Consider the following 19331-nt stretch of genomic DNA (forward strand, 5'->3'; position numbering starts at 1 on the left):
TTCTAAGTAACTTATGTAAGTGCAATCATACAGTATTTGTCATTCTGTGACTGGCTTATTTCACTTATCATAATGTCCTCAAGGTTCATCCAAGTTGTAGGTTCTCTTCTCTTTTTATTGTTATTTTTTGTTGGTGGTGGTGGTGTTCTAATTCAATATATAGCTAGTTCATCTATTTTCATTAATTCTGATTTAATCATATATGTATTTTAGGGTCTGAATATTCTTCTTACCAAAGCTTTAACAGCAATCCATGTTTTGATATGTAGTTGGTTTTTTTTTAACCTTCATTTGCTAGATATTCTTTAAGTTCTGTTTTGATATCTTCTTTGAAATGAGCTTTTTTGAGCATTTAAAAAATTTCCACATTTTTTAAAAGTTAAAATTTAATTTATTATTGTATTACATTGTTCTTTGAGCACCATATATTCTGTACTATTTCTATTATTTATAATATATTGAGTTATATTTTGAGGTTTTGTTTTGTTTTGTTTTTTAAATATAATCAGTTTGTATGAATGGGTGTTTCCCGGAGTATGACCTTGGAGTTCTACCCTTTGACATTGACCTGTCAGAGTCCAGCAGGAGGGGCCACACTCTCATTAGCTGTACTTACTTCGTTTTTCTTCCTTTTACCATATGATATTTAATAATACATCATATTTTATTTTATTTCTATTCTATTTTTAAAAATTTTTTTTAAAGATTTTTATTTATTTATTTGACAGAGAGAGACACAGTGAGAGAGGGAACACAAGCGGGGGGAGGGCCAGAGGGAGAGGGAGAAGCAGGCTTCCCGGGGAGCAGGGAGCCCGATGCAGGGCTTGATCCCAGGACCCTGGGATCATGACCTGAGCTAAAGGCAGACGTTTCTATTCTAAATGTCTATCTTAAATACACACGTGTCTGCTTTCAAAATGAAGGCCCCAGATTACTTTCCCTGAGCTTATGCTTCATATATCCTCACTCATGATTTTATTTTTAACCGTTTTTGAGTTGCTTTGTTGTAGGTTCATTTTGAATATTCATTTACATTTTAAATATAACTGATATGTTTGTCTTGATATTATTTTTCTCAAATGATTTTTGTATTAATATTTCTTTTGCTTCCTATGTTTTGGGTTTTCTTTCCCCTCCTTTGGATATATGGGTATTCTTTTTGTTAAAATAGAAGATTTATTATTTGTATCTGTTTAAAGTGGCTATCTATATACTTTTACATAATATAATCTATAGTTCATGATTTATCAGTCTGAACCTGTTTCCAGTGTTCTCACGTGTTCTGAAATGGTGGGTTTTGGATTCTCAATTTGTTTCTCAAGCTCTGCAATTTGCCTTTCATTTGATTCATCGATCTTATCTTTTACCTCTTGTTTTATTGAAATCAATTTCTCATTAACTTCTTATATCCAATTTTGGAGCATTTCCTTCTGTTCGTTGGGTTCTTTGTCCTTGCCGAGTAGAATCTTCGCCTCTCTCCCACAGGCCGTGGGCCACATTTTCCTTTCTGTTCTCCAGGAGCATGTTTGCATGGATGCCTTGCCATTTATTTTCATCTTGCTTCTGCTTAATTTGAGCAGCTCTGTGTGGACCTTCCATTTCCTCTGATTGAGAAGATCTCTGACCCTCTTTCCCAAATCTCTAATTATTCTCCCATTCAAGCTTGAGGTGAAAGCCCACTCCTCACTCTTTTTCCTTTCTTTTGCCCTGAGGTTCTGAGAGGAGGGATGGAAGACCTAGGGTTTCTGTTTACCTTTTTGCTGCACTTGTTGGCCTGCTAAGTACCACTGACATGTGAGGTACCACTCTGATAGAACACTTGCATTTATTTCTCTAATTCAGCATCAAATCCTGAAGCCTCCCATCAGCTGGTTATTTTAGCCTGATCTCTGCAGCAGCATGGCCCCACCCTTACCCTTAAACCCATTCATCAGGCCAGAGAGAAGAAAAAAAAACTCGTGGTTGGAGCTGCTAGTCCCACCAGCGGGTGGGATGTGGGAACATTGCCTTTTGATCTGATTGTGCCTTTTAGGTGGTTAAAATCACATTCCCTTTTTCTTTCTGTCCATCTGGGAGAGACAATGTGAAGACCTCTGGTAGGTTTCTGGCTTCTGCAGAGATCCTCAAGGGGTCGGTAGGGCATTCTGCACTCACGGGATTTCTAGAAATGTTCCCCTCTGGATTGCAACTTCCCTTCTCAGTGAGCCACACTCCAGCCTGGTGTGGATGGGGCGGGCAGAGTGGAGTCAGGTGCTTCAGTGGGTTGTATATGTAGGAGTGTCACATTGAGGCAGGGTCTGTGGCTTGCAGGTCCACACCATTCTGGTCTCTCTTTTCTTGGCTGCGGTATTTTGAAGAGTGTGGCATGCAACTCTGTCACTTCATTTACCTCCCTGCTGTTGTTCAGCATTCTCACTATTTTGGCCAGGAGCATATCTGGTTCTGCTTTCCTCCACTCGTAATGTCTTTTTAAGGCCCTTGATCTATATTCAGAAAAATGAGTAACAGTGGAGAATAAGTGTTATAGACTTAAATACCAAGGCTAGTGGAGAGTTATATTCTCAATAATTTGAAAGTATCCTGGCAGGTATTTTTAACTTTATGTCGAAGCTGTGGATCTTTATGTTGAAGGAGCATTTATAGTTATGGAGCTTAATATTCCTCCACCTTTATTTGCCCATTTTTCTCCCCATGGTAAATGCAAGTAGCCAAGAACTGGCCGTTTATTGTAGTGTATCTTTCTATTAATACTGACTACATAGCTGTTTTTCAAGACATGTTATACTGAACAATCTTTTAAGATATGGATAATCTTGAAGGAATAAATACTTCTGAGTTAAAATGAGTGTTGTGTTTCCTCCTGTGCTTTTTGGTAATTACTATATGGTATGAACTGTTGTTATACTCTTCAAACATAATAAGGCTCAGAAAATAACTACCCACTTGAAATTACAATATGATCTAGTCCTGTCCATACTTCAGCATGCTCCCTATACCCTGTCATCCTTGGCCTCTGGTTCCTCCGTGACAACCTCGGGCATCCTCATTTGCCAAGGCCCACGTGCTTTCTACAGAGGGAAGCATGGTGATGCATTTGAGAAAGCAGTGACTCAAATCCTTTGTGGAAAGAAGTTAAGTTTGTCACCAGCTAGACCCCAAGACCTGACCTTCACTGCTCACCTGCTGTGGTCACCGACCTTTGTCCTACATTTTTCCTTCAGCTCTTCTTTCCAGTTTATCTCTTAACTCAGGCAAATGGACAAAGAAACTGCCCCTTGAACAATAACAACTTCCCTGATAAGACCTGCAGCTGGCCCAGACCACCCAGACCAGTTTGAGAGTAACCCCTGACTCGCCCCTGTGCAGGTGTGAGCTCGGAGTGACCTCTAGAATGACTGAAAACTACCTTTACCTCATTATAATACTAAAATCCCCACCCAAGGGGGAGCACAAGCCTCGTTTACATAACATACGATGCATGTACAGGCATGTTTCCTTAAGGCGACTGCAAGACCTTATGCCCACCCCTACACACTATGACAAGGCTTCCCTATCTAAATATTCATCTTAACCCTAAATAAAAGGAGGGCATCCACCCTTGCTCGGGGAGTCTGGCTTTGGAAGTTATTCCCCATGATCTCCTTATTTGCTGCAAACAAAGTTTTCTTTGTGCGACAACTCAACCTGGTTTATGACTCCCTGAGGAGTGAACGTGCGTTGTTTTGGTTACAATCTGGGTGGGGGGCCCTAATCCATCTGACTGGTGTCCTTCTAAGTAGAGGAGATTAGGACACAGGCACCCACAGAGGGAAGACCATGTGAGGACACATAGAGAAAAGGGTCATTGGCAAGCCACGCAGAGAGACCTGAGAAGAAACCATGCCTGCTGACACCTTGATCTCGGACTTCCATCCTCCAGACCCATAAGACAATAAGCCCCTGTTATGTAGGCTCCCAGTCTGCAGTTTTTTGTATGGCAGCTCTAGCAGACTAATAAAGACACCCATGATATGATGTGCCCCCTGCCAGGCTCTGTGGTGCACAGTGGATGCAGTCATGTGCAAGAACAGTTCTTCAGCTGGAACAAGAGGTCTTTCCCAGGAAAAGACTTAGATAGGAAGACAAGGGTAAGGCATCTCAGCCTTGAGAAATCATGGAAGACTTCCCAGAGAAGGTGGTGCCTCAGCTACAATCAGACAGCCAGACTGAGGCCAAAACTGATCATGTGTTCAGTTTCTCACAAATTATTGTTTTTGAATTAGGACTGGAGACTCAATGTCCTAACACTGTATTCATTTACCCCAAACATGTCTGTCCTAACTTGGAAATGGCAGGGAATGGAGGATGTTGTCCTGTCTTTTGATACCAGGATTTAAACAAAAATGTAGAGATGTTATGACTGCCTTGTTGACTCAGCATTACTTCCATTCAAAGTATTTATTGTTTTTGTCACTGGTGTGTGCTGTCTTCATTAGTTAGCTGTGAATGAAATTTTTGGCTGACACCATTTTTCTTTGTTAGGTTAATTCTTCAATGCCATGATTTTTGGGGCACTGGTGGTCCCTAAAAGTGCTTTTAGCTGAGGCACAGGCAGCATGGGGCGGCTGAGAGTGGTTCCCTGAGGCCATGCAAATAGAGCTTCCCACAGAGTGGTTTAGTGCTCTGTTAAGTTACTACAGAATCGAATCAGTTTAGGTGGGCAGGGATTAAGAAAATCTCTCCAAGGCACTTTGTGGCTTGCAAATCCGTTCTCTTCCAACCCTCTGTCATTTCCCTAGTGCAGTGTATAGAAATGGCCACCCCAGGTCAGCCCACCACACACACAAACCCAATTCTGCCCCCTCAATGACTGACCTCCAGCACGCTATTCAACCTCACTTTCCCCATCTGTAAAGAGTAAATGACTAAGAGCTGAATCTGCTGAGACAGGTGTCTAGATACAGGACACAGGAAACACTCAGAAAATGTCAGCTGAGTTTATTTTCACTAAGATCAAACCTCATCCTCCCACACGGGGGACACTCTATTCTTATTTTTGAAGGCTTATGACAAACAGCTTCCCAGTTGTTCTGTCACAGGCGTCCCTTTCAAGTTTAACAAACGGCTCTTGACCCACCAGCAAGGACATCCAGCCACATGTTCTCTGGGGAGAAAAAGCAAAGTTTAGAGAGACACTGTCTGCCGTCTCTTCTGAGTGTTATTTTCCAGAACCCCAGGACTGAGAAACACAAGTCAAACACAAAGAGAGGGGCTTTGGTAGTGAACCCCGAGAGAAGCTAGCAGGTGGGTAGGGAGGGGCCATTGCCCATGAAAAGCAGCAGAGCCCTGACAGAATGAGTACTCATTGTCTCCTACATGCTCCACAGGTTTCCACACGGAAAGAGGGAGAAGCCTATCCCTGTGAAGCTGGGAGTCTGATAGGGAGGGTGGTAAACTTGTAAATGGACATGGACGCTAATGAGACAGGATGGGTGTGATGGGGTGAAGACCTGGGACAGTGGAGTGGAGGGAAGGTGCCAGGGGAGTCTCTCTGGAGGGCAACCTTGTGCAGCACATAAAGCGAGGATGAGCAGAGCTACCCAGCAGGGTGCACGGGAGTGGCAGCAACACAGCAGAGGTCCCCGGCCCTGTGTAGCACCAGAGGGACAAGCAGTCAGGTAAGGCTAAGAGCTGGGAGCAGTGACACTGGGGTGTCACTGTTTTTCCTCAGAACAATGAGGAGGCTTTGAAGGTTGTCAGCAGGACAGTGGTATAATCCAGTTTTGTCTTCAGATTCTTGAAGACAGATTTCAGGGAGACAACATATCCCCTCCCACCACTTTCACCCCATAGGGCGTGAGAGAGCATGTGTTGAGGACTAAGTTGAAAGCCTGAACAAGTTTGAAAGTAGGAGCTGAAGTCCCCTCATTCTTCTTTAAGATTTATTCATTTATGTATTTATTTGAGGGAGAGAGAGAGAGCACAGTGGGGAAGGGCAGAAGGAGAGGGAGAGAGAATCATAAGCAGACTCCCCACTGAGCGTGGAGCCTGATGTGGGGCTTGAACTCATGACCCTGAGATCATGACCCGAGCTGAAATCAAGAGTCGGATGCTTAACCAACTGAGCCACCCAGGCGCCCCTGAAGTTCCTCCATTTTTAAGGTGAGATACCAGGTGAGATTTGCAGGATGCGGGATGGAAGGTCACAACCAGTGAGACTTGGTTGATGAATGAATTAGTAACCAACCTCCGATCAAAGCCCAGGACAGAGGGACCCAGAAGAAAACACAAAGTCAAAAGGGGATTTTTGAGGCATTTTCTAGACAACTATGATATAAACCCTCTCCTCCATTTCACCAAATGATATTTTCTAAACTTTGCAAAGCCCCCTCTGCCAGTCAGTGCAGAAGGGAGGAAGAAATGTGAGCATGGGAGATTTCATGTGAAGAACTGTCAAGCAGACAGAGGTAGCCAAGACTGAAAGGAGACATCAAGGGCTCTAAGGTGTAGAGACGTTGGGATCACAGAAAGCGGCTGTCAGACCTGGAGCTGAAGGGAAGGACAGAGTTATCAGTGTTTCATTTATTTCAAGAAGGTGTATCATTCTTGGAGCATTTTTTTTTTTTTTTGTGATGGCTACTTTAAATGTTCTTGTCAGATAATTCCAATATATGATTCCTTCTGTGTTGGCAGCCCTTGTCTTTTTTTATTCAAGTTGTGATTTTCTTTGTTCGTGATATGACAGGTGATTTTCCCTTATATTGGAGACATTTGTCTGTCATGTAGGGGACTCTCAGTCCTTTTCAAATCTTTTACTTTAGCAGGCAGTTGCCTGTTTAAGCAAGCATGCCCTGGCTTATTTTCTGGGCTGCAGTTCAGTGACAGTGTCAGAGTCTCTGCTGTGTTATTTTTCCCTGCTTGGTTTCTCTGATGTCCCTGGGACTCCCGTGGTCCCTGCTGATGCTGCCTGATAGACAGAAAGGGCTTCTCCCAGCCCTAGGTGTCTCTCAGTGAGGCAGGGTAACCTGTGCTGGACAAAGAAGCCTCCAAGGCGGGGTCCCCCTGCAGGTGCCATTTATCTACCAGGTATCCCTACATGGGAAGGAAGGTCTCAGCTTTCGAGAAGGGGGAGTGCCTCCCCTGACATGTCACACTGGCGGGGGGGTGGTCTTGGGATCCATCCCCCTTGCTAGTGGTGTTGAGCTGGAATTGTCAGAAGAACCCTATTTCTTCAGAGAGGGGAACACATCCACCTGGCCATCTTCAGCTACTAGGCTGGGATCATCTTCTGTTGGGTTGGAGAGATTCAGGTTTTCCTGCCACTGTTCCTCCCTTCCTAGGGTCCCAAACCAGCCCTCCATCCTCTAACCACCTTTTAGAGTTCTCTGATTGCCTCCTGTGTGTTATTCTAGGTTTCTGGTTATGCTTAGAGCAGCAAGGAGGTGTCCACCCATCTTGCCCAAATGGTAGATAGGGTAGTGAAATAGGGACATCTTACATCTTTATCATAGACTGTCCTTGTAGGGGGGAGTGCATTGTCAGGGATTGTTGGGAAACATTACATGGAGTCCAGGAAGCGTGAAGGTATTGGATAGATATCCCTGGGGCTACGGGCAGAGGGGCAGACCAAGTGAGGGAACCACAGTGCAAGAGGCACTCATGAGGACAGACGTAACCTCTCTGTGGTCTCCTGGGGTTCAGTTTATTGGCTGCAGCACCATTGCATCTTTGGATATCGCAAGATTTGATTATCTTTAGCCCAAGACCTTTTTATTACTTTTCCTTTATGAATCCCATAATTTGAAATATCATATCTACTCACTTAATTCCATCCCAGTGTCTCTAAAGAAAAGAACGTTGATGATACCTTATTCATCAATAATCCTGCAGTACACAAAAACAAAAAAGTGCTAATTTAGTCACATTTTGCATTGATTATTACTGCTTTGATGTGAGAAAGAGAAATGACGGACAGGAGCCGGCCTGGCGCTCACAGCTGGGCCTTAGTGCTCTCCTGATGAACGTAAGCAGTCGTACTGCACACGGCTGGCAAAGCCATTCAGTGCACGTGATAGATCAGGATGAGAGCAAGACCAGTATATCATCATGTCTGAATACAGACAAAATAGGAACACTGTTCAAGCCACAAAACTGGCCGAACATCCCCCCTCTCCCAGATAAAGTGAGAGAGTGCTGCTTCCTTATAATTAAAACAATGCCACCTCGCTCTAGTCTGCCCTTCTTCTAGATGTGATTTATTAGGTCACCAAGCAAAGCGTCATGCTTCCTGACAGCATCCAATCCAGAGCAAAGCCCCACTTCTTTGACCTCTCCTCCAGAGTCACCCAACACAAGCCCTAGTCCTGTAATGAATCCTTTCTGACACCCCCTTCCCCAGATGCCCCACGACTCCCCATGGGGTGCCCTATGTGTGGTTTCTCCAGCTCCAAAGGAGCAATAAGCCTACTTTGTTCAACTGCAAGCATGTTCCTGGGGGTCTCCAGCTGGAGGACATTTTCAGTTACAATATATTCAGGTAGCATTTATGGGCTAATTTCCATGAGGTCTTTTGAAATATGTAAAACAACTTATATATTCCAACCCCACCTGACCACCAATTCCATGACAATATAACTTTTGCTAAACCCTAGGATTCTGGAACACTCAGGATTTTACCTTCCGAGCTAAGAACATCCTTGTATTTTTTGTGGTGTTTGAATAAATACAGAAGTAACTTCATGAGAATGGAGTTCATATTTTCTGCACTTATTAATCTGCTGATTCTACTAGTGACTAATGAGAACCACCTGGGGCCTTTAAACTCTCCTTGCCACCTCTCCTGCTATGTGTCCCCAAGACACACACTCCATTAGTTTTCAATTACTGTGTATTTGCCTTCAAAGAACATTTTTTTTTTCAAAAAACAAAAACAATGAAGGTGCTATAATGGATATTCACCACCAGTGTGCTCATTGAGTTGCACAAAAATTGTTAATTTTAAACGTCAGCATAAGGAAATGATAAATAAATAAATAAATAAAACTTAAAGTTTCTGGTTATAGACTTTTAGCAAAATGGCTCAAAGGAAGATATTCAAAGTCAGGGGACGTTTGCACATCATATGGAGCCTTTGACACACATGCCTGAGCAGCCTACATGTTGTCTGAGTCTGGAGTTGAAGATGGAGTTAGGGAAGCTTCCAGAAGACATTGTCTCCTCTGCACAGTGACTCTCTCCACCCCTCCCAGGAGTATAAGACATGGAGGAGATCTAAACATGTACAGTTTCTACTGGATGATCCTCCCTTCATGGAATTCATGGTGTGGGTATGAACTAGTCACCACTGTATCCTACATCACACACCAATCTAAATAAACAAATAAAACTTTCAAACATGTATTTTTGATACTATACAACCACGATAAGATTTTGGAAAATATCTCCTTGAGTTTGGGGGAGGGGAATAAGGGAAGGTAGGGTTTGTAGATTTAGAAAATAAAAAGAGGAGGGCGCCTGGGTGGCTCAGTTGGTTAAGCGACTGCCTTCGGCTCAGGTCATGATCCTGGAGTCCCTGGATCGAGTCCCACATCAGGCTCCCTGCTCGGCAGGGAGTCTGCTTCTCCCTCTGACCCTCCCCCCTCTCATGTGCTCTCTTTCATTCTCTCTCTCTCAAATAAATAAATAAAATCTTAAAAAAAAAAAAAAGAAAAAGAGGATAGGATAAATAGTGCATGAAATATCTTTGCACTAAAAAGTTATTCAACTGAAATTCAAGTTTCACTGGGTATCCTGGGTTTTATCTTCCCACCCTAGGGGGAAAGAGGTTATCACAAAAAAATAATATTAAAAACCAGACAGGTGGAAGTGCTGTTCTAAATTAAGAAAGGTTTGGTCTATGATGGGATTCCAGGTGTGTGATTCCTAACTGCTCTTCAAATGACCTAGAGGCTTTGGCTGGCTCTCTGAGGAAATAGGAACCTAATGGGTGGTCAAAAGAGAACTTGGGAGCGGTGTGTGTGGCACAGGATTGCCTGTTGATGACTTCTAGAGAGTTTAGTTCTAGACATTTCTTTTTTTAAGATTTTATTTATTTAATTTAGAGAGAGACAGATAGAGAGAGTGAGAGAGTGAGAGAGAGAGAGAGAAAGAGAGAGAGAGCAGGGGGAAAGGCAGAAGGGAAGAATCCCAAGCAGTCTTTCCACTGAGCATGGAGCCTGACATGGGACTCGATCTCATGACCCCAAGATCATGACCTGAACTGAAATCAAGAGTCAGATGCTCAACCGACGGAGCCACCCAGCCACTCCAAGAGCCCTGACTCTTTAGGAAGGTCTGGTTACCCGTCAGAGCCTAGAATGGTAGGGCAGGAGGCTGAGGTACATGCTGCTATGTTGAGTAAGTCGAGTCAAGTTTCTTGGCTCAGAAAGTGGCTGGCTCCAGTCAGGTGGTATTCTTAGATAAAGGGAATGAAGAGGTCAGTGTCCTGCTTCTCTAGCCCAACAGGACTCTGCTCAGCCCTTGGGGCTCCCAGAGGGCTCTCCTGAAAGCCTAAGACAGCCACAGGCTCATAATGCTCAGTGTGGACAAGAGGGAAGACAGAAGCCTGACAGAGGGACAGCCTGCTTTTTTTTCCTTGTCCCAGCTGCTGTCCTGCTCTGGGCTGGTCATGCCTCTCTCTGGTTGGAGCTTGCCAGTTCCAGCGGTACTCTGTCTCAGGTTGGCAACGCTGCTTTTAAAACACAAGTGTCCTGTTGTGAATGATAAATTACACGATCATTGTATTCTTAGCCCAGGGGCCTCAGTGCATCAAACTGATGGCATCAGCTTTGTTTTAACCACAGAACCAATAGTTAGGCAATAGGTGGGCAATATGATTCTGGCAGACAGAGCAAAGATGAGGAAGAATGGTACAAAAAGGAAACAAATAAGATGAAGACAGCCAGCAGAGAAAATGGTAGAGGTGCCAAGGATAAATCTTACCCTTCCTTCCTGGGTCTCCTGAACTACGCAGGCATCAGAGGGACAAGGTCACTGGAGCCAACCTGAGAAACTCACTCCAGAAAAGGATTCCAGGAAGCTGTTTCTGGAGATACTGAGATCCGGTTCTGGGAAAACTGTACCAGCTTGGCTCTATCCTGGATCTGAAGTTTGAAGAGGGATCTAGCATTTTTCCCAGAGATGCTTCACTCAGGTGGTGCAGAGGGACCGGGGCCATGGACACTGTGGACTGTGTCAGGCTGGTATTGATCTGCACTGTGCCGGGCACTTAGTGGGTGTCCTGTCAACGTTGGTGGGGAAAATACATACGAGTTCAAACTGCCTTGTTAGAGTTTCAGATACTTCTTTATAAATTATTAAAATATTTCCCTTCTTTTCTTGGAAATAATTTTATTTAAAACCCACCTCTGTTAGTTTCCTAGGGCCGATGCAACAAATAACCAAACCTCGGTGGCTCAAAACAATATAAATGGATTCCCCTACCATTCTGGTGGTCGAAATGAGTCTCCTGGGGACAACACACCAAGGTGTTGGCAGGACTGGCTCCTTCTGGAGGGAAGATCCAGGTCCTTGCCTTCTCCAGCTTCTGAAGCCACCTGCGTTCCCTGGATTGTGACACCTTCCTTGCAGCACACGGCCCTTTCTTCTCCTACTTCTCCATCATAGTGCTTTTCCTTTCTAGTGTCAAATCTCCCTCTGCTCTCTCTTGGAAGGATATTTATAATTACATTTAGGGCCCAGTTGGATGATCCTGGATAATCTCCCATCTCAAAGCCCTTAATTTCATCACATCTGCAGAATCGTTTTGCCATGTAAGATATTTATAGATGCCAGGGATTAGGACAGGGACATCTGAAGGGCCCATCATTCGGCTGACTGCACAACCCTTCTCTCAGCTTCAACTGGTGGCCTTGTCTGTCACTCTCTCAAGGCAAGGAAAGGATTTCAGGGTCCCCTGGTCCTCACAGAGCTATCTGTAGAGTCTCTTTCACATACATCCAGTATGCTCTTCAAAACCACCCACAAGCCAGCAGTCACTGTCACGATCATTTTGCAAATGGGAACTTGGGAAGGAAACTAACATTTACGGAGTTAAATCGGATATCATTTGAGCATCATTCTATACAGGGTCCTGTCCTTTCATTGCTTCATGTAATCCCTTTACAATCTGGGAAATAGCTTTGTTTTTTTTCTGTTTTTGTTCCCATAGAGCAATCCAACAATAGAAAAGTCAAGCATTATAACTAAGACAGCAGAGCCAGACAGGAAGGTGCTGAACTCGAACGGGGATTCATAATTTCCAGCCCTCATGTATCCCACAGCCCCCTTCTGCCCTGTTCAGCATTCCTTGAGCATGGTCCTGCAATGGTCTGAGTATGGGGTGGCTGCTGGCTGCAGCGGACCCTGTGGCCACTCCTCTGTGACATGCAGTGACATCTTTGGGTGTGTCCAGAATCCCAGAACATTAAGGCAGAAATGAGTCTCGGTGAAAACCTTCCCCATGTGCTGCTCAAAGTACAGCATATACAGAACTATCTGGTTGCTTATAAAACATCCAAGTTTCTGAACCCCATTCTCAGAAATTTTAATTTAGAAGGTCAGGGGTAAAGACCAGAAATCCAATTTTTAACATGCCCAGAGCATTTTTAACATGCTCTGATACAATTGGATGGAAAAGATGAGAGGAGTAGTGCATGTTTTCTAGAATGGAGCATTAGCCCTTCTTCTGAGAGCATGGGTAGGCTAGTCATGGTGGACCATACAGTTATAAAATGGCAAGTAATTCTTCTCTTTTTTTAAAAACACTTTATTTATTTATTTGAGAGAGAGAGAGAACGAGAAAGAGAGAGAGAGAGAGAGCACGAGCAGGGTGAGGGGCAAAGGGAGAAGCTGACTCCCTGCTGAACAGGGAGCCCAACGCGGGGTTTGATCCTGGACTCCAGGATCATGACCTGAGCAGAAGGCAGAAGCTTAACCAACTGAGCCATCTATGCACCCTACCTTCTCCTTTTTAAAAAATTTTATTTATTTATTTGAGAGAGAGAAAGGGAGAGGGAGAGAGAGGGAGAGGGAGAGAGAATCTGAAGCAGACTCCACACTGAGCACAGAGCCCAACGTGGGGCTCAATCCCCAAACCTCGAGATTCATGACCTGAGACGAAACCAAGAGTCAGACTCTTAACCGACTAATCCATCCGGGCACCCCAGAAGAATTTTGGCAGTTTGGGTTCTGATTTGAGTAAGAGAAACAAGTGAAAGGTGGATTTCAAGGTGTGGAATGGGACATTTGGGGATGCCTAGTGTCTAACTTGTGCATTTGCTGGAAAGAAATCTGGAGTGGCTGCTAGAATTTCTAATTACAGTCTGTCTAACTGCACTTTCCAGAATATAGGATCTGTTGACTGTTGAGGAATATTCCAAATCAGGGAGTAGGTGGGCAGTATCCAGAGGCCATAAATTCACCAGAGATGTTAGCACAGACTTGAGGTTTGTTACTGCTTAGAATTTTGAGAAATGGGGCATCAAAACTTAATATTTTGGGCTGGGGGAGAATATGTCCAGACCAAGTACCTGGTCATCTGGTTGTCTCAGGCAAATTTGCCCTCTCGGCACCTGCTTTCTTTGTATTCATAAACTTACCAAGTCACCTGTTACTTTATGTTGCATTTCCCAAGCTGAATTCCCCAGGACAGATATACAGTGAATCTGTTTGACTGGCATATTCCTGGTGGTACAAATGAGACACATGGATGATGATTCATGGCTTATCATGAATGATAATATAACCTACCATACTGGGATCTGACTCTGCAGTTCACTTGGGCTTCCTACAAGCTGATTTCTTGAAAGAGCTCAGATTCCTGGCTCAGCATGCCTTTGCTAGAAGAGTCAGCTCTGAATAGAAGAGAAGCAATAGTTTTGTTTTTTTCTCAGTGGACCACTTCTAAAGTCAAGTCAGAGTTTTAACTAATGTTCAGGGTCTCCCTTTAAAATCTCCACGTCTCTGTTTCCCACAGGAAAAGATCCAGGCCAGAGTTTATGCAGACACTATTTTTTTGAGGACAAGGTCAGCAAATTGGGCTAAGTATGTGTCCTATGATCGCCGTAAAAGGGAATCATTGAATTTTCTGTCCACTTAGCAGTGTCTTTTGTTAATGATGGGCAAGAGGATTGCATTATTTATGGAGTACTTTGACAACTCAGTAGTTTATGGAGTATATATGAAGAAAAGGTGCTTTTTATCATCTAATAAAATGCTGCATAACAACTTCAGTATTGAACTTTTAAAGAAAGAATCCTGGATTATCATGTGGCCAAGTATAAAGGACTTACTTTGGTCTCACATTCAAGCTAACCTCCCAACCTTTGTGACTGTGTGCCTGTATGTCTGCGGGCAAAAGCGAGGTATTACTTCAAAGATAAGAAGATTTATTTTATCCATTATAAATCCTTCCCAAAGCAAAGAGCCATCTTATTAAAATGCTGTAAATTCATCCACGTGGGATTTGGGTGAAAGCAATTTTGGACAAGTCACTGTGCACCGGTAATGAAAACAGAAATGAATTCAACCCTCTAATGGGAAAGTGACAAGCAAATAAATTAGTCTCCAGGTTATCCAATTTTAGAAAATTATCTAAGACAAAATATGACCAAAAATTGAAATAGAAAGTTAAAAGAGACTCCAGGTTTCTGTATGGATAATTTGTAATTTAAAATAGTTGGGGCGGGCAGGGGTGTCCAGGGCAAATCTGAACATCAGAATTTGCCCCAGCCTCTCTGATTGCTGCTTCTTAAACTGTTACTGCCCCTGTTCTCTCTCCACTTCCTCGTAAGTGTTGGCAAAACTCACACGAAACTCTCACCAGCCTAAGTACACATACTGTGCCTGTTGTCTGAGACTGGCCAGAGAGTCTCTTAGTTTTGTCTTATACATAAACAAGTTATCACCTCTGCTTAATTATAAGAAAAATAGAAACCGTGTGTTGCAAGATCAGGACATACGACTAGCATTACATGACATCTTGATGTTTAGGGAAAGGGGTGGGGAAGGGCCCGTCCTGGACATGTATTGCTCTTCCTTAGGATTCTAGGACACTGCTGCCACCCTTTGGTCCTAAAAGCCCATCCTCAAAGTCTTGCTTTCCTCAAAGTTCACCTGGCCCTCCTCCCTCTACTCTGTCCTACCTTCTTGTATAAGGCAGGTTAGCCAGGAGTGTGGGCTTCTAGAAGCAGAATCATTGTACTGGTTTTCAAGATAGTGTGGCAAACTTTCTATTATAAAGTAAATAAGTCATTACAGAGATGCAAAATATAGCTTGCAGAATATAGTCAATAATATTGTAGTGGTTTGCATGGTGACAGATGGTGAGTACACTTATTGTGGTGATCACTGAGTAATGTATTGAAATATCAGATGGCTGTGTTGTACATTTGAAACTAATATAACATTGTATGGTAATTATATGTCAATGAAAAAAAAAAGATAGTGTTGAGACAAGTGCATAGAAAGGAGGTGGATGTGGGGCTCCCATAATTCCCCCAGCTCTTTCTCCAGAACAGTGGAACAAAAGCCATGAGAGATCCTAGTTTTTAATCCAGGGGTTCAGCCTGAGACTCGTTGTCTGGAAGCAAAGAGCTGAGATGCTAGGGAGCCCAGACTGATCCTGGTTTTAGGATACTTAAAGATCCTTCTTCCTGCCTCCAGGTATTTTTTAAACCCATCCCACCCAGATAGAAAAATCAATGATGTGTTTGTCTGCAAAGAAAATCTTTACAAATTTCTGAAAGTAAAAATGATACATGTATCACCTTCCATAAAACAATGGAGTTAGAAATTAAGAATGAAGGGATAGCAGAAAAAGAATATGATCCATACCCCTTTAACAAGCTCAGCCTTTTTAATAATTCTTGAATTAAGGAGGAAATCACAACAAAATTTTAGATTATTTAGAAGTGTATAACTGTGAGGACACCAAATCCAAATTCATGGAACATGGCCCAGGCATCAGCTAGAACAAATCTATTGTCTTCAAGATAGACATTGAAAAGAATAAAAATATGAACAGCATATTAATTACGTATAGCAGCTTAAAAAATTTCAAGAGATTCTGGTTGATATAATAAATGGAGCTGATGTGGATGAAGTTCACTTTTAGTTCAAACTTTGAAATTTTAGGTAAAATATCCAAAGAGGAAAAATATATATATACATACATATATATATATTTCTCTAAACTGAGGCATGTGTTTCCCCCAGATGGCAGAAATTTGTACACATTTTTTCAAATACAGTTGACTCTTGAACAACATATTGCTTCTAAGGTACCCTGGGGATTACCATAACAGGCAGGCAGGAGGGAGACAGACCTTAGGAGAAAGTGTGACTGTGTTTTAAGGGTCTGGTTTGGAAGTAACACCCATCACTTCTTCTCACATTCCACTAAGACCTCAGTTACATGATCCCACCTAATTGCAAAGAATGCTGGGCAGTAAGTCTAGCCGCTTGCCCAAGAAGAAAGACCAACTAGATTTTGACCTGCCAGCAAATTCTGCCACAAATCTAACAAAGAATGTATAAGGCTTGGGGCGCCTGGGTGGCTCAGTCGTTAAGCATCTACCTTCAGCTCAGGTCATGATCCCAGGGAATTGGGATGAGCCCCGCATTGGGCTCCCTGCTCAGCAGGAAGCCTGCTTCTCCCTCTACCACTCCCCCTGCTTGTGTCCCTTTCTCAATGTCTCTCTCTCTCTGTCAAAAATAAATAAAAAATCTTTTAAAAAAAAAAGAATGTACAAGGCTTATGTAAATAAAAATTTTAAGTTTGCTGAAGCACATTAAAAAAAAAAAAAACAACTAAGAGGGGAGACATAGTATGTTCTTATATGAAAGATACAGGCCTGTAAAACTAAATTCTCCCCATATTAGTCTAGAATTCAAATGAAATCTTTTTAAAGATTTTATTTATTTGACAGAGAGAGAGATTGAGCACATGTAGGCAGAGCAGCAGGCAGAAGCAGAGGGAGAACAGGCTTCCCGCTGAGCAGGGTGCACGATGCGGGACTCGATCCCAGGACTCTGGGATCATGACTTGAGCCGAAGGCAGATGCCTAACTGACTGAGCCACCCAGGCACCCCTAGAACTCACATGAAATCTTAATCAAAATCTTAACTGAATGCTTATGGAACCTGATAAAATGATTCTAAATTTCATATGATAGAGAATATCTAATTTTTATTTTTTTTTAATTTTTTAATTTTTAATTTTTAATTTTTTATATCTTTCTTTTTTATTTATAATTCCTTTAACCATTTTGCCCACACCCACCCCATATGCTTTTGCTTTTACATTGAAAAGTTATCAAAATTTACATCTAATTTTTTAAAGAGGACACTATAATGTCATTATCACTATAGATCTATCATAATTAAAACATAATGGTATTGGTACAAAAATAAATGCATAGACAGATAAACAGACTACAGGATCCAAAAATCTGGATCTGTTGCACAATAATATGAACATACTTAACACTACTGAATCATACACAGTAAAGTGATAAATTATGTTATTTTTTGCCACCATTAAAAATTTATTAAATTAGTTTAAAATAAATATATTATTGTACTGATAGCATAGTAGCTTATGACAATAAAAAGGGGTGTTTCAAGTAAGTGGTAAGTGGATACCACATTCAAGAAATAATGTGGTGGTAATTCCATACCCATATGGAAGAAAATGTTCCTTTATATTACAAAAACAATACAGTTCATGATAAAAAGTAGAATTGTAAACTTAGAAAAAAATATTAGAGTGTTTTCATAATATGGAAGTGTTACAAAAGCCAGATAAAAATCAAAATTGTGCACCTGATAAATAAAATATAGGGAGTTGTTGCATTATGATGGAGTGACATAAAAGTATTTCCAAGCAAAGTGTAAAACTCAGAATCCATAAGTAAATCTAATTAAATAATTGCCTTCATAAAACCTGAAATCTTTTGTTGAGAAAAAAGTCACCATAAAGTTAAAAGGTAAGTGAGAGACTGGTAGGAGATATTTGCAACATATTTAATCAATAAAGCATTAATATCCAGAATGTATAGAGATCTAAAAAAACAGTAAGACAGGAAAACATTTTAATAGAAAAATCTAGACTATGAACATGATTCTCACAGAATCCTGAAATAGCCAATAAGCATATGAAAAGATGTTAAGTCTTACTCAAAAATCAAGAAATAGCAAATTACCACCATAATAAATTTTTTTCCTCATCTATTAGATTGGGATTAATTTAAAATATGCAGAGTAATGGGTGTTCTTATTCATCTTTGGTGAAAATCTAAAAGTTTTAGTTTCAGAAAAAATGGATGTACTTGTCAAAATTTAAAATGTGTATGTATTTGATTCATGAACTTTGCACTAGGCATCTATCTTAAATATTCTTATATGTGAACAGAGATAAACATATTAAATGTTCATTGCAGCATTGTTGATTTAAGGAAAGATCAGAAATTAAATATTCATCAACAGGGGTTTCACTAAATAAATTGTGCTATGTAGCCATCAAAAAGAATAAGGTTGGCTTGTATGTACTGACCTGGGAGGATCCCTAAGACATATCATTAGAAAAACAATGCATATAGAATAATCAATTCTGTAACTATGTAATAAAATGATGGAAAGGATGCATCTCATATCAGTTAGATTTTGCCACAATCCTGTTGTGTAACAAATTCAGTGGGCCTGAACAACAATCTCCTATTCTCATGAATCTCTGAGTTATGGAGCACCTCTGTCTTAGCCTGTAAGTGTGCATTGGTATGCTCCACCTATTTCTCCTCTTCTTTGGATCAACAGACTGGCTAGGACATGTACTTCTCACCCTGGTGGCAGAAGCTCAAGAGCCTGAACAGAAACATGCAAGATTTCCTTAAGGCCTGGGCATGGAACTGGTGCACAATCACTCTTGCCCACCTTCCCTTGGCCAAGATGAGTCCCAGAGCTGAGCCCAAAGTCAAGACACTGCTGGCCTGACATCCATGCATAGAGGAGGGGAGGACTGGGATCAATATGTCAATCTACTACATATACTAAAGTGTTAATTATCAAGACAAGATTTTCATGATTATTTTATGCATTTATTTGATAAATATGTATTAGCCTTTACTGTGTACCAAGCTCTATTCTAGGAATTGGGCAATCAACAATGAACAAAAGCCACCACCCTATAAACACCTTTCCCTCATGGAGCTTACTTTCTAGTAAAGGAAACAGCATAAATGAGGTCAACAAGAAAATATATAGTGGGTTAGATAGTGATAAATGTTAAGGAGAAAAATAAAACAGAGAAAAGAGAC

This window comes from Phoca vitulina, unplaced genomic scaffold, assembly GCF_004348235.1.
Source record: "Phoca vitulina isolate PV1807 unplaced genomic scaffold, GSC_HSeal_1.0 scaffold61, whole genome shotgun sequence".
In the NCBI taxonomy this organism is placed as follows: Eukaryota; Metazoa; Chordata; class Mammalia; order Carnivora; family Phocidae; genus Phoca; species Phoca vitulina.